The sequence below is a fragment of the Rutilus rutilus genome (assembly GCF_951802725.1).
Source record: "Rutilus rutilus genome assembly, chromosome: 11".
NCBI lineage: Eukaryota > Metazoa > Chordata > Actinopteri > Cypriniformes > Leuciscidae > Rutilus > Rutilus rutilus.
The window spans coordinates 6932442-6949467 of NC_140216.1; the positions used below are offsets into that span (position 1 = coordinate 6932442).

General features: G+C 39.3%; 1 protein-coding gene across 3 annotated transcripts in view; it reads right to left on the bottom strand.

The window, feature by feature from the left end:
* dlgap3 (discs, large homolog-associated protein 3) overlaps nt 1–17026 on the bottom strand; it is a 185464-nt gene that overhangs the window by 117757 nt on the left and 50681 nt on the right. The window contains exon 2 of one of the 3 annotated variants that reach the window (XM_084422613.1): nt 14165–14238. The exons of the other annotated variants lie outside the window; for them this stretch is intronic. The gene's annotated coding sequence lies outside the window, so the exon portion shown is untranslated. The remainder of the gene's footprint in view (nt 1–14164; nt 14239–17026) is intronic. 3 annotated transcript variants of the gene reach the window in all.

The window sequence follows — 17026 nt, forward strand, 5'->3', positions numbered from 1 at the left end:
CCAATTCATTCACATACATGCTGCTGTAAGCATGTAAGTCATGCTGCTGCTGCACATAAACATTCATGAAATAACCCCGTAGCAGATCTATACAGGTGGAGCTGGGGAAGGTGGAGGGTTTCTGAAAGTGCGCTGCAGACAGCTAACAGCTAACTGCAAGCAAGCAGCAAGCTCATTGGCTACAAATGCCCCAGCAACCAATCAGCTGCGCTACTGTATGTAGATTACGATGTGATCGCTAAAAATTTAGTTAAGGACCTATTAACCATCTAGAGCGTCACGACAGAACTTTGTATTAATTGTATGAAATAATACTATTTTTAAATAACTGTCACATGACCCTAGAAATCAATCTAATATGCTGATTTGGTGCTCAAGAAGCATTGTGAAAACTGTAATACATTTTTTTCAGGATTTTATGAATAGAAAGTTCCCCTTCAGGAACTACCGCTGCGTGTAATCGCAGTGGGAACGCCTCCAGCGTAGTGCGTCTGAAGCATGAATGAAATCAGTCAGATGTTGAAAGTCTTGCAACAGATGAGACTGGAGACTCGTCATTCCAGCAACCTGCTGAAGATGAGCTAATGAACGTTTTATCTCGTGCTGTTGAGAAGCTCAGCATTGATTGGCCAGTTGATAGGCAGAAGTCTAAACATAAAAGCAAACTTGATGAGAGATTTCTGCCGTCACGTTCTCAGCCTTCTCGCCGGTGCTTACCTTTCTTCCCAGATCTTCACACTGAGGTGTCGAAGACCTGGGCTAGACCGGTTTCTAGTAGAATTTATACCAACATGTCTAACGCTTACGGTAATATTATGGGAGCCAAAGCATTAGGTTATGTGACGATGCCGAGGGCGGAGGAGACGCTTGCGAGCTATCTCTCTCCCGAATCAGCATCGTCGCTTAAAGCAGTGGTTCCCAACAGGGGGGTCGCGGCCCACAAGGGGGTCTCGGCGAGCTCTCTGGGGGGTCGCGTCATATTTTGAAAAGTTTTGAGTAATGAGCATTCAAGTCGTCCGTAACTTTTTCTATGTTAAAAATGTACAAAATGTATATAATGAGCGAGTTCATCATGAATCCATCTTCCAAACCGTGTTTTTTTTCTTATTCTGAATCACTATGGTACACCTATAATAAGTGTTTATATTGGGACTATTTAACACTGGTTCGGATCGCCGCCGCTGCGGAGTACTGGTACTTAACCTGCGTGACTCGTCATAGCCAAACACAGAGAAGTAATTCCGGCTCCAAAAGACGCATTATTCTGTTAACAAACGCATGTTTATTAACGATCGCTATAGCGCAAAAAAAAGGAATGCATGCTTTAAGGAGAACGGTCATATTACATTAGCTAATTTTATCCATTACCTGGCCTGGCTGACCAAAAATGGGATTTTAACCATGACAGCCTTAAAAACCAAATACATATGGGCCAGACTGACCCTTGAGGATGATAAAGATGTCTTACCCTGTTAAAGATCTCTCCACGCATTGACCAAATTACTCACGACCAGCAGATCCTCACACTTATTGATAAAGCCTCACAAATAACATGCAAGTATTGAGGTCCCAGACAGCAGTAATTTTGTAATAGCCTATATATTCATTCTCTCTTTTTTTAACCTACACACCAGTGTGAATACTGATATTTTTTTATTGCGATTCAAATAGGGCCAATTTATAGGCTACTCTTAGGCTTAGGTTTTTAAATTACAAATGGCCCACTGATGTTTTTGTTATTGTATTTTCAATATTAGGCTATAGGCTATTATTTGTGCATAAACATATCTGGTTATAGTATTAAACATAGCCTACCGTTTGCTTGAAAACAACATATTTTGTCATCCTTGCTGCTAGCCAACAAGAGCGATAATATCATTAAATGTGAAGGAGGGCCCTAAAATATTTTCTTGGGAAAAAGGGGGTCTCAGACAATAAAAGGTTGGGAACCACTGGCTTAAAGCACCGGCCCTTCCCACCAGACCATTAAAAAATACGTCCGCGCTGGTGGGAAAGGCATACTCGGTGGCGGGCCAGGTGGCTGCGTGCTTGCATACGATGGCTATCATGCAGGCATATCAGGCCGATCTGCTTAAGGGACAGCTGATTTAACTCTCCGGGCCACCAAGGAGACCGCTAAATCCATCGGCCGGTCTATGGCAGCCCTGGTGGCCACGGAGAGTCATTTATGGTTGAATCAAACGTCTATGAAAGAGAAAGATAAATCTCTCCTTTTAAATGCCCCTGTGTCTCCTGCTGGCCTCTTCGGTGATGCGCTACACTCTGTCACTGAGAGGTTTCAGGAAGAAAAGAAGCAGGCAGCTGCATTTCATAAATGTATCCCCCTCAAAATAAAAGTTTCTGGGACTGCTGAGCGAGGGCAGTCCCAGCCGCCGAGTAGCTCATCAAAGCAGAGGGCGCAGCAGAAACAGAGCGTCGCGTCTCGTGCCCCCCCGCAGAAAAACTGGAGGGACGAGACGGGGCGCTCTCAGACGCGACCTTCGCGGGGCAGGACTGATCTGAGGACAGTCATTGCCGCCAAGAAGGCCGCGTCTAAAAGGTCCTGACGCTCACAGCTCACAGTCTCTCTCGGTGCCCTCAGGGGTCTGTTCTACTAACCCTGTCGAAACAGGGCGTAGAAGGGACCGGCGAGTGTTTTCCCGAGGGACGCTCGCCCCCTCCAAGGAGGGCTCTGGAGTGCTCAGACCAGTTGTTCCCTGCCGGTGCGCCGTTACAGGGCGCTGTATCTGTCACGCAGAATATTCAACCAGAGGCCAGCCTCGAGAGGCTGGTACCCTTAGTAGATTTTCTAGTGGAGTGGAAAAATCTTCCCAATGTGTCTCAGTGGGTCCTGCACACCATCGAAAGAGGTTACGCTATACAATTCAGGTCTCGTCCGCCTCGGTTCAGAGGGGTTCTTCCCACTGTGGTGGGCCCCGAGCAGGCTCTGGTAATGGAACAGGAGGTTTTGACTCTTCTTCAAAAAGGAGCTATAGAACGGGTTCCTCCTCCCAGCAGGGAGTCAGGTTATTACAGCCGATACTTCATTGTTCCAAAGAAAGACGGGGGGTTGCGTCTGATTTTAGATCTGCGTCTTTTAAATCGCACTGTAGGAAAGCTCAAGTTCAAGATGCTCACTCTCAAACAGATCGTGTCACAAATCAGATGGAGACTGTGGGCTTGGCCTCTGAGGGGGCTCAGCTCATAGAATCCAGTCTCTCGACTGAGGTCGTTGAGACCATTCTCCAATCCAGAGCTCCCGCTACAAGGAAGCTATATGCCGCGAGGTGGAAACTTTTCACCTCTTGGTGTGGAGAGCGCCAACAGGACCCAGTTAACTGCCCGGTTGGTACACTGCTGGAGTTCCTGCAGGCCCGTCTCTCCACGGGATTATCCCACTCCACACTGAAGGTGTACGTGGCGGCCCTGGCTGCTTACCACGCCCCTTTGAGTGGAGTTTCTTTTGGGAGACACCCACTTATATCTCGCTTCCTTCGTGGCACTTTGAGGCTGAGGCCAGCAGTACGCACGAGGGTGCCATCATGGGACTTGGCCATCGTCCTAGAGGGTCTCTCCCTAGCTCCTTTCGAGCCGATTGAAGAGGTTTCCGAGAAGTTCCTTACTCTCAAAACTATTTTTCTGCTTGCTATTTCGTCTCTCAAAAGGGTTGGAGACATTCAAGCACTCTCGGTTGCTCCCTCGTGCCAGGAATTCTCACCTGGCATGGCTAAGGCTTTCCTCTATCCTAGGCCAGGCTATGTTCCAAAAGTTCCAGCTACTGTAGTTAGACCTGTCATACTGCAGGCTTTTTGTCCTCCTCCATTTCTGATGTTGGACCAGGAGAAACTTAATTTGCTCTGCCCAGTTAGGGCTCTAGATACTTATGTCCACAGAGCTGCCCTGTGGAGGAAGTCTGAACAGCTGTTTGTTTGTTTTGGGTCTCCCAACAAGGGGTGCCCTGCATCTAAGCAAAGGATGAGCAAGTGGGTGGTCGAGGCCATCTCACTTGCTTATGAGTCGGTCGGTCAGCCTTCACCTTTGGCTGTACGGGCTCATTCCACCCGGAGTATGGCTGCTTCTAAAGCTCTCCTTTCAGGAGTTTGTCTTCAGGATGTTTGTGATGCGGCAGGCTGGTCCTCACCGCACACATTCGTCAGATTTTATAGTTTCGATTTTAGCTCCACTCCTGGGGCGCAAGTTCTTTCGTCAGCCTGTGCGTCTTGATTACACACGACGGAGACTTGCTCGCATGGGGACGTGGGTATTGCGTTCCCACTGCGATTACACGCAGCGGTAGTTCCTGAAGGGGAACGTCCTGGGTTACATATGTAACCCTAGTTCCCCGAAGGGAACGGACGCTGCGTGTCCTGCCATGCTCCCGGCATCCCCTTGGATCGCTTGCTTCAGTAACATCAGAAGCTGTCTCGCTTGTGATTCAGGGGTGCTTTATAGTTTCCTGGTCGATGACGTCACCCGCCTACTACGTTCCGTCTCGCCATTGACTGATTTCATTCATGCTTCAGACGCACTACGCTGGAGGCGTTCCCACTGCGATTACACGCAGCGTCCGTTCCCTTCGGGGAACTAGGGTTACATACGTAACCCAGGACGTTTTTATTTGCATTTATTTGTAAGATTATAAGTTTCTTTACTGTCACTTTTGATCAATTTAATGCTTCCTTGCTGAATAAAAGATTCACAAAAGTGGTAAAGGTAATGAAAGGTAAAGGTAGAAAGTTAATGATTAAGTTGACAGATTATGACCTATATCAAATGAGGGAAAAACTACACTCCTATAGGATTTATTTCGCCTAAGCACTTCATAAATTGGACGTGTTCACAGTAAGTGAGAGTATCTGCAACACTATCCCAACGTGCTCCAGATGGCAGAAAAAAAAAAAATTATTAATCAAACTCCTCTAATGTTTTCAATCCTTGATGTATCTCAGAGAGCCTAATCCTCGCAACTGTGCAGTAACCTCAGCTTCTCACAAGAGAAGTCTGACAGAAAAAAAGAGCGAGAAACAGATGCTCTGTTCCAAAAACTAGCGAGGCAATATTTTAAGGCGTCATGGGCGCATTTCCAAAACGAAGACTGTTCCAAAAGCCAGTCAACCTTATTATGTAGTCAGAGAATAAACATATTTCATTAAGTACTGAAAAGTATCAATAAAAAAAGTTCATTCAAATTGAACGCATTTTAAGGCTTATTATTAGAGTATTGCGCCATTAGCTTAGTAATATGCTAATAATACAACTGCCTCTGTAGGTAGTAGACAGTGAGACAGCTAAGAGATAAAGCGTGAAAGGAGTGTGGATTAAAAAAAAAAGAAGTATTTTTAGAAACTTCTTGTGATAAATAATTTACATAAAGAGGAAATTAAATGATAAGGAATCAGCAAGCAATAATCCATTGTGAGTGTGTGTGTGTATTTATGAGATAGATTGCAGTGGGCTGTGAAAATAACAGTGCCCAACTAACCCGGATTATGACATAATAGTGCTCATCTGTTTCACATATCCAATTACAGTGGACATAGAGAAAAAGACCCAGATAACCCCTACAACTACACACACACACACACACACACACACACACACACACACACACACACACACAACAACAACAACAACAACTGACAGAAATAAAGAAATACCGCAGCATTAACACAGGCGAGGTGCATACTGTAAGAACAGAACAATTACACTGATATTAGAAAGTGCAGATGGCCCTTCATTTGAAGCAAAAGCTAAAGGCTGATATTTCTATTTTTGCTCCCCAGTCGCAACGCAAATGACTGTAGCCCATGGTCAAATCAATAGTACCGTTGAGAACTGTAACCGATGCAGGAGTCAGTGCAGACAAAATGAATAGAAGTGTTCCTTCTGAATTACTGATTCAGCTCACTACAGAGTGCACCAATGGAAAGACTGCAGGAGACAATGAGATAGATAGATAGATAGATAGATAGATAGATAGATAGATAGATAGATAGATAGATAGATAGATAGATAGATAGATAGATAGATAGATAGATAGATAGATAGATAGAATGACCTACGGTGAATAAATGATGCTAGAATTGATCATTTTTGGTGAACTGCCCCTTTAACACCAGAAGAGAAGATGAAAAGGAATAGAGAAAGTGAAAACTCGAGATAGCATGCACAAAAAGAGATGGCGGGCCTACGTGAAGCTGAACATAATGCAGAAGAAGAAACGAGAGGTCCCAGTGCAGTATGAAACAGCAGCTGAGGGGCAGCTGGAGCACCATGGAAGATGAAGTGTGTTTATTCTGTGTGTGAGAGGGCTTGCTGATGTGCTCCACAGACTCCTGGCCTGCCTCCTCATCTTTAGCTCCCTGGATCAACACACTGAATCTGGATGAGCTTCCCCTCAGTCGTGCATGACCACACAAACACCACAGAGACACGAATCGACATGGCCAAACACTTGCAGAGGTTCCAGACAAAATCACTGTATCAGAGCCCAACTGTTCACTGACCACCTTCTTGGATTCATATCCAAAACTTGTTCCACCTTACAATAAGAAATGTGAATAAAAACACTGATGTTTAGGCTGTGTGTAGTTTCAACGCTAACTCGTGACCAATTTGTACGAATTTTACAAGGTGGCTAATTCGTACGATTTGTCTAAATCCCAGTGAGGGGTACACTGTTAAAAATTGCTGTAAAAATACAGTGAATTTCCAACAGTAAAATACTGTTATTTCAATAAACAGTTTAATCCTGTAAATTTACAGTCTATGTTCCATAAATTAATTACTTGTCGTAAATTTACAGCATTTATCTGTAAACCCATTTGTTTCTGGAAAAAACAGTCTTGGACTGTAAAAAAATAGCACGTGGGGGCGGGGCATCTTCAACGCGGTCTATTTTCGAACAGAAAGCTACGCAGTCAATTAACAGAATTGTTTCGCAACACTCATCTAGACGGTCTTAAAGAAGGACACTGTTCAAGGTAAGTTAATTTCTTTACTGTTATTCTGTTATGTTGCTCCCAACCTGTACAATCGCCTTTTTCACGAGGTATTTTTGATTGTGCTGTTACTGAGCGCGAATCGCGTTTTGTAGACAGAGCTCTCAACGGTTGAGGCGTTTCGCCTGCTAATGAATGTTCTCTGAGCTCCTATTATCACGGCGAACTATTTGCTTGATTAAAGTTAAGTTACCATTTAGAAATTAGTTTGGCTTTCATTTGTAGTAACCACTGATCTATATAATGACGTCATTCTATATAGATCAGTGGTAGTAACCCTTAACTCGATTTACATGAATTTCTGATTCAGTAATGTTACACGATGCGAATCTTACCAGATGCATTAATGTTATTCGCTTAATATCATGCACATAAGATTAAAATTACATTTTATAAGAAGAATAATTACAAAACTACTCGAAATATCCAGGTCCATTATAATAATTAAAAGTTAGTGGTCAATTTGTTTGGTTTCCATGCAAATAATGTAAAGCTGTTCAAATTCCCAAAGCAAAATAGATATTTAGGCTATATATTTATTTTTTTCGATTTAATGGTGCGAGTAACTGTTACCTGTGTTTTTGTATTTGTATGTGAGGGCATACAACCAAGATTCCTGACTGCAATAGCAACCATGTTTGCAATGTTCTACATCTTCAATCTTCAGTATCCAGAGGAGGCATGTGGCACCTTGGAATTCATTCAAAGGTATTTTATCACCTTTTATAGTACCCTTTAAATTGGTCAATTATTTATATTTAATCCAATATTTAAATTGATAAAAGGTAGATTTTGTAAGTTTTCTTTTTTAATGTGTATGTTTTATTTTTATTTTTTTTATTACTCTTAGACGATTCGTTGGGATAAACCCTAAAAAGGGTTTGAAGACCTGCAGAGGCAAGGTGGTTTCAAAGAAGACTGGAAAACTTGTCAGCAAGAAGTCTGCCACTGTCAATCCCAAAGTTGCTTCTCTCCTGAAGAACCTCATCGATTTCAAATGGAACTTCGTCTAGGTAACTAAACTTAAATGCCCACTGACACTCACATTTGTGCAGCTTCCTAAAAAAATCAACAACTCTTAACTGCATTCATATTCAGTGGTAAGAAAGTATCTGAACCCTTTGGAATTTGATGATTTTCTGCATTAATTGGTCATAAAATGTCTTCATCAGTCACATGTATAGACAAACAAAGTGTTTAAGCTATAGCTACACAATTATAATCTTTCATGACTTTACTAAACATCCCAATGGCCACTCTCAGTGCAGTGTAATAAAAATGTACATTTTGTAAGTGACTACATTGTTACCTCTATGAACCACAAATGTTGTTTTTGTTTTGTGATGGTTGTTCATGAGTACCTTGTTTGATCTGAGCAGTTAAACTGCCCAATATTCTTCAGAAAAATCCACCATGTCTTGCACAGTCTTTGGTTTTCCAGCACATTCTGAACAATTAAACCCTTTACAATAGTGACTGCATGGTTTTAACACCCATCTTTTCACAATAAGAACTACTCATTAGTTAGAGGACTCCGCTATTATATAGGGTGCCAGGGGGATGATTTTATTCTGAAGAACAGTGGACAGTTTAACTGCTCAGAACAAGCAAGCGAATCATGAACAACTATTACAAAAACAAAACAAACAAAAAAACATTTGTGGGTCATTAAGTAACAAGAAGTTCACTTACTGCAGCACTGTGAATGTTTAATGAGATGTGTTTAGTAAAGTATAGATAATCTCTAAGATTAGTTATATGTACAATAACATGATCATTTTATGTCTTTTTTAAAAGTGTTCGTAGAATATCACTAGTTTTTGTCATGTGATTTATTTTACCACTAAGATTTTCTTGATTTTCTTTCCTCTCAGATCTGGATTTCCTCTCAGACCAGATGTGTCAAAAGCTGATGTGGGATGTTTTGGCAGTTTTTTTTGCCTCTTCCTACGTTTTTTCACCAATTGGTTCTCTTGTCCTCTCAGATCGGGATTTCCTCTCAGACCAGATCTTTCAAAAGCAGGTTTGAGATGTTTTGGCAGTTTTTTGCCTCTATCAAGGATTTTTCATCCATTGGTTCTCAACATTTTCCTCTCAGACTCAGAATTCCTCTCTTGCCTGGATGCTGATGTGACATGTTGAATGTAAGGTTTCTTTGTTTGCCTACTGGTTCCTCACATTGAATTTTACAATGTATTTTGTATTTCATACAATGTATGACTTTTTTTTCCTTAACTATTAATGTATTGTTAACTTGTTAGCTGTTTTAAATAAATGGCAAACAATACTGTACCATAATCTATATTTTCTTCATTTTTTCCATTGAGTAAATATAGGGATGTTAATAGATATCGGACAATAGAGTAAATAGAAAACAGTATTTATATTCTAACTTTTTACTATAGAATTATAGCTGGAACCATTACTGCCAGTACTTTTGTGAAGCACAGCCATAAAATTAAAAACTGTAGAATTACGGTAAATGGCTGGAACCACAGCTGCCAGTACTTTACTGTGAAATTACAGCATTGTTGAAACCGTAAAATTACAGTAAATGGCTGGAACCACAGCTGCCAGTATTTTACTGTAAAATTACAGCATTGTTGAAACCATAAAATTACGGTAAAGGGCTGTAACCACAGCTGCCAGTATTTTACTGTAAAATAACAGCATTGTTGAAACCGTAAAATTACGGTAAAGGGCTGGAACCACAGCTGCCAGTATTTTACTGTAAATTTACGGGTGAATTTTTTACAGTGTAGGTTTAGGGGCGGGGTCAGAAGTAGGTTAAAATCTTAAAATATGTATGATTTAGCAAAAATCGTACGAGTGAGTTCGTACGAATTCGTATGAATAAGCCACCTCATAAAATACGTACGAATTGCCGTGAGATCGGGTTAGTATAGTGTTTTTATTAATCCTATCAAATCGATTAATCGCAATTAATCATATCTAACATAAAAGTTTGTTTATATAAATTTAAATATATGTGTGTGTATACATACATATACAGTATATACTGTATACACATATACATATATATATATATATATATATATATATATATATATATGTACGCATGCACACTCACACACACACACACACACACACACACACACACACACACACACACACATATATATATATATATATACACACACATTTATTATATAAACACTAACTTTTATGTTAGATGTATTAATCACGATTAATTAATTTGATTGCACTAGTTTTTATTAATATTTAGAATTTTATATTTATAATTTCCTTGAAATGAAATGAAAAAGGGTATTATAAATTTCCCGTCCATTCTATGACCAAGAAATATGGGTCAGAAACAAGTTTTTTGAACAATTCATGGAATATCAAATAAATAAATGTTCAAAGCATGCTGGATCAATTTGACCCCCTTTATGCATTATATGGTAAAAAAAAATAAAAAAAAGGTTACGTTTTAGATTTATTTGATTTCAGTTAATTTTAATTTCAGAATTCAGAGAAAAATTTGTGACAATTAATACTACATTTAATCAGTTTTCGTAATTCATACATTAAGCAATGCCAGTTAACTTCAATAACTGCTCAGGTATGCAGACCATGTTTATTTGAATATATATAAAACAAAATATATATATTAATGTTGATAATTTTATCATATTTTAATATTATAGTTTAATTTATTTGTATTTAATTATTTCAAAATTTCTGAATATTTCTAAAATAAAACAATTCATAAAAATGTTATTGTCAACAAAACAATAAAAACATAAATTCCCCTATAATATACAGAGCTTACAGCAATTATATTGCAATTTTTAATTCACTCTCTTTTATACAGCATGAGGCAGTTACTATAAAGATACCACAAAGAAGTGCAGATAGAGACTATAGTGAAATAATTGATGTTGTCCTCGGGGGAAAGCAGGACACAATACATTTATAATGTAGGGCAGCAAATGGTGATAAAGTAGAGCAGCTGAAAAACGTTTTTCTATATCTATATGCATTACATTTGGATCTGCTTGTTTGATTATATATCTTAGTCAGGTTTTAGATTAAGATTGTATAATGCATTATCTAATTTTGTTATTCCCGTAAATATATATACACATAGGCTACACACACACACACACACACACACACACACACACACACACACACATGGACAGACCTACTTGACTTATCAAGTTCTGACAGAGAAGACACATACGCGAGTATTTATAAGTTGCCGTGTCCCATTTGCTGTTGTCTCCTGCTGAAATACAGGCCACCTAATGCTAAAACAATCATTTATTCGGCAGCACAACTGCTACGTCTCTCTCTCCCCTCAGCGTTTAGCTATAAGCATGGGAAGTGTGTTGGGTGTAGCTCTGCGGGTGGTGTGATTTGCAGAAATAATAATATCGCTGTATTAGGTCCCAAAACACTTTCTCCTTTGATATTGAAATCCTTTTCTCTGTGGTACACTTCCATCGACACACATACACTCTGAGCTGCAGCATCATTACATGCAGAGAAACGACAGAGCTAAAATCATTGGTAGACTTGCTGGGTTCATTTGATTTTGTGATCATGTAAGAGAGTTTGATGCCGAACATGGACACAGAAAGTGAAAAGGTCAATGACAAATAAAAGTAGAATAAAACATGATAAAGAAAATGAATTGAAAAGAAAGAAGGCATGTGCCAAGTTCTAAGAAATGTACTCTTTATGTTCATATTGGTTTCATATGGTTCTGAAAAACACTAAGTCGTGAGGGCATGACTTTGATTTGGTGTACAAAAAAAAGTCTAATAATTATATTTTTTAACAATAGCCTTCTGCTTCACTGTTTACCATTTCTTTGAAATAATAATAAAATAACTTACTTTTAAGAACTTCCATTTTTAATTAGTTTTTTTTCTTTATTATAATATGATTTGTATCACCCTGATTTTTTTTATTTTACTTTGCTCCCTCAAAAAAATAGCAAAATTAATCTTAATACAGAAGTTAAAAACATGCTCATTATGTGCATTAAAGTCACTGTAAAATACATATGAATTGCATTTATGTATTTTGAAACTGTCATGACATTGACCTATAAACTATTGACCATGAAAACAGAAAACCTATATTAGGTGGCCTTGACATTAATTTGAAAAACAAGCAGGTAAAGTTTGCACTTGCCACTTAATATTTTTTTCTGCCTGTGTGATATTTCTGTGCTTTTCTAAAGAACTATTTTTGTCAACTCTTCCAGCTTGAAGCTTATTTCAACAACAATTCACCAAGCTAATATTGCCTTTGAATTAGATTAAGTTTTAAATACATGGCTTTGATGTACTTGCCAGCAATAGAATATTAATTCTGAAGTCACACTCACTCAGTTGAGCACAACAGAAATTTCACAGATCTCTGCCTAACATACACCACACTTCCATTAACTGGAGAAATGGACACTTTAATCTACTCTCGCTCTCTCTAAATGACTGCAGCGCCTCACAATCAGGGCCGTTTGAAGGAATTTGGGGGCCCCAAGCAAAATGGACATGGAGGCCCCCCCAATAAAAAAACATATTATAATATGTAACCATATTCCGTCCGTTCGAAAAAAAAGTTGCACTAACTGTTTGTTACAAGCAGCATTTGCCGTCAGGCAGGTAGCTAACATAAACATATTTTTTCTAGCCTACCTGCTGCAAAATTACACCATTTGTACAAGACAAGTGGAGCTATTTTATCCAGTGTAATTTATCACTTACCACTAGGGGTGTAACAAAATTCACGGTTCGGTTCAATACGATACACGTGTTACGGTTTGGTATGTTTTCAATACAGCAAAAAGAAAGAAATGCCAATTTCCTTGATTTATTTCTTTTTCTTTTTTTTAATTAAAACTAGCACCATAAAATAATATTTCTTTTTACTTTGAGCAATTCTGGAGCTATAATTGACTCTTCTTAGGAGCATATAAAACAAAACAGCTCCTTGGAAAAAAATAAATTTAATATTGTAGTAGTTATAAACAAATGTTTATTTTAGTTAAGATTAACATTTGAGGGCATTGTATTCATAATGTCAAAATAAAACCGACGTAATGTTACTTGAAGGCATTATAGCCTACTATTCCTGCCAAACAATGTGAATGTTTCTCACTAGATCTCGCAGCGATGTTATTACTTCTGTGGCGAATTCAAATGCTTTCTTTACTGGATCTCTTAGCGTCTTAGTGTCCAAACTGATAAACAACGGTCCGTCAACCACACAATAACGAGTAGCTCAGTTTCGTTCCGCTTGCATTACGTTTGCCATTTATTGTTGGGCAATGTTGTGGTCCCGCCGGCGTCTCTACATTATGAGCGCGCTTGCCACGCGCAACGCGCCTACATTTGAAATAACGAAATTTTGGTCGGCAGGAAAAATTATCCAACGAACCGATCGGTTTGAAAATGCGTAGCTACCGAACACCGAACCGAAAGCCTCGTACCGAACGGTTCAATACGAATACGTGTATCGTTACACCCCTACTTACCACTATCTTGTTTTTTTTCTTGTCCTCCTCTTCCTTTCTCTTCATTCTTTTCTGGCTTCCTGAAGCATAATTCCGCTTAATGATGACTGCCGAGGAGGTTTTGTATTTTGCCGGCAGCAGAGATCACGCAGTTGGCTGGCTGCTGTCAGCGACTACTGAGGGGGGCCCCCTTGAGGGGGATCCCGATAACAGTGTCATTGCACTTTACTGCATTGACTATCAAAGGGGCGCTCACACAGTTTGTCGTTGCATTTTATTCTTAACCAGTCGTTGTCTTGGGGCCCCAGGACAGCTCGGGGCCCCAAGCAATTGCTTGGTTTGCCTGCCTTGTCGCGACGGGCCTGCTCACAATAACAAAGAAACTGTAAACTGCAAGTGTAACCGTCTGCTCTGCACCAAAACTTCAACAATCCCCTGTCATTTTCTTTTTTGTTAATACAGCATCTAGCCAGGAGGGAAAACAAGCTTTATACTGTTTGTTCACAAGTTTGTTACTTCAGAGTTTGAGTTTGTTACTGCACTATTGCCATCGAATCAATTTCATCACACTTTTTCAAACCCAATTGAGAAGAAAGCCACCAAAAACGGCACCGACACTTTGTCTGTAATAACTGAAAAGTTGGGTGATGCTGTTTAGTAAATCATTTACCGCTCCCAAGACTGTCAGTCTGCCCTTGAAGCTCCTTGTTCTCTGTCCACTTTGCCGTTTCTTGTCCCCAGAGTCTGGGAAGACATTAGGAGCATAACATTTATACACACAAATATGCATTCGCACAGACTCGCACTATTTTAAGCTGTCTGTTCTGTCATCTCTTGTCATTGTATCTTTGTGGAACACCATCTCAAAGCTGACATGCTCCCAAAGAGAACACGAGAGAAAGAGACAAGCAGAAGAGGAGCAAACGTAGTGCCAGGTCAGAAACTGAAGGGAAGGGGCACAGAAAAGATGGTAGGCACAGTCCCAGATTAAAGTCGAAGATGTTAAAATACTTACTCATATCCCAGCTTAATAGGTAGGCAACTACAAGTAAGCCATTCATACGTAAACACTGTGGGACATTCAAAACATTGCTGTTTGTTTGAGTATCTCGAGCAGCAACAATGCCTCAACCAATGGTGTGAGTTTGGGGCGGGGTTATCTGTCTGCCTGACCAGTGGCAGATGGTGTTTATTAAAACTAGGTTCAGTTTGGTTTGTTGTTGCTAGAGACACACAGTTACTTGACATCTAAGATCCAATAAGTAGATTAGTAAAAAAGTAGATTAGTAAAAAGTTTCAATTTATTTTGATGGTCCCTTTGACACATTCTGTTGCACCTACATGTCTACTAACTCTCATTAGAGTGTTAGTATAGACTCAGTAGACTGGTAGGGCTAGGGTTAGAATAAGTTGACATGTAGTTGAAAAGTTGCTTATAGACAGTAGAATGTCTGTTGTAGGACCATCACTATAAAGAGTGAGCAGATATTAAGCAGACAGTTTATTAATACTGTAATGAGAGTTAGCTGACATTTAGTTGCAAAGTTACTTATAGTCAACAGAATGTTTAAAAGGGACCATCAAAATAAAGTGTTACCAAAAAATCAAAGAAATACAACCGGTTACCTGGAGAAAAACGAAACCTTTGATTTTGATAAATATAGACACTTGAGCCTATATTTTGCTATACAATACAACATATATATATATATATATTGCCAGTAAACCTTCTCAGTTCACATACTATTGGCAGGTGTGTCAGAAAGTTCATTTTGGATTCTGATAGCAGGACAAACCAGGAGAGATTTGACCCATCATGCAAGACATCTATCTCCTGTCAAGAGTTTTATCAAAGTAATCAAATTTTTGATTCGTAAGGAATCCATCACTACAGTATAAACTGAAATAGATGGTGATCTAAATCAGACAAGACAACAACGTCTCTTTACTGCAATTCAGGGATCACTACTCAGCGTATGATCCACAAGAGTCTCTTCACTGCATTCAGCCTATGGATGAAGGGTCTATTTGGTTCCTCATAAATCAAACGGATGACTCAATTAATTCAGAGGGAGAAGAATTTCTAAGAAGTAGATTGAGACATGAGTTCTAGATCAAGGTTTTAGGGTTGAGAGAAATAGAGAGAAACACCCAAAGGTTTCATTATCATAAATATCACACAATATTATTGAACAAACCTTTCCCTGCACAGAATTTTACGAGGTCACTAATTCGTACGAATTCATACGACCTCAATCGTACGAATTCGTAAGATTTTTGCTAAATCGTACATATTTTACGAGTTGCTAAATTCAATTTGTACGAATGACCTACCCCTGACCCCGCCCCTAAACCTACCCATCACTGGGGTTTAGACAAATCGTATGGATTCGTACAAGTGAGGTCGTACGAATTTGTGCGAATAAGCTACCTTTTACTCACTTGTAGGAATTCATACGAACTGGTCGTGAGATAGCATTGGAAATTTCATCACATACTGTATACTGTCATTTTGTTTAATACAATTTTACACAGACTGTTTACAGAAGCTGTAAAACTCTGTTTTGTCACAAAATAGACATGCACAATTACGAAATGTGAATATTATTGAATATATGTTGTTTCAGACTTCAAATGATGGCTAAAAATCAAGCGTAGCGTCAGTTCTGGCAAGTCACGTTAGTCAAGCTCACATCAGCTGACTCTCAGCTGATCCACGTCTATAGGAATATGACGCCAATCACAGAATACATATGAAGAGTTCAGATGCAAAAGCCTCTAAGTGCCATCTGAAATTTTCTTCTAGAATGATCATTTTTATCAAGCTCGTATGTTTAAGTTTGGTAATTTCACTTAAATGACAATGAAAATTACCTATTAATTGTCATTTAAGTGAAATTACTGAACTAAAAATGATCATTCTAGAAGAGAACTTCAGATGGCACTTAGAGGCTTTTGCATCTGAACTCTATATATATAAGCTCCTTCTGTATTATCAGCAGCTATCGCGTTTCTCAGGAGCTAATTACCCTCCTCCATCCCCAGCTCCTCCTCTCGTCAGTCAGGGTTTGGCATTCTAATTCCCCTTGAATCAGAATGAATTCTCGAATCATGCTGTACTTTAAAAATCTTGAATTAATGATATCTGCAATACATTCATGTTGGTTCTGTTCTGTTTACCCTATCGCTGCATGGATGCGCAGGGAGTTCTTACCCAGAACAGAACCATACCGCCAATCCAAACTGTATGCTAATTGTCAATCGTATTCAACGATAGAGGTCCTGACATAACTGCAACTTGTGTGCTTGTATGGATACCTTTCCTTATAAGCCTCCAACTAAGCCAAAAATATGCCTCTTTGTCTTGTTTTATCTCTCTTGCCGTTCTTCAGAAGTCTGACATATGTTTTCACTGTACACCTGCAGTGTGCTGTCAGTATAGCTCAGTTCTGCAGTGTTTTATTTAGCAATATAAATTTTAAAAACAGATCCCCTCACATATGTCTGTTCGCCTCCTGTCTCTCTCGGCATG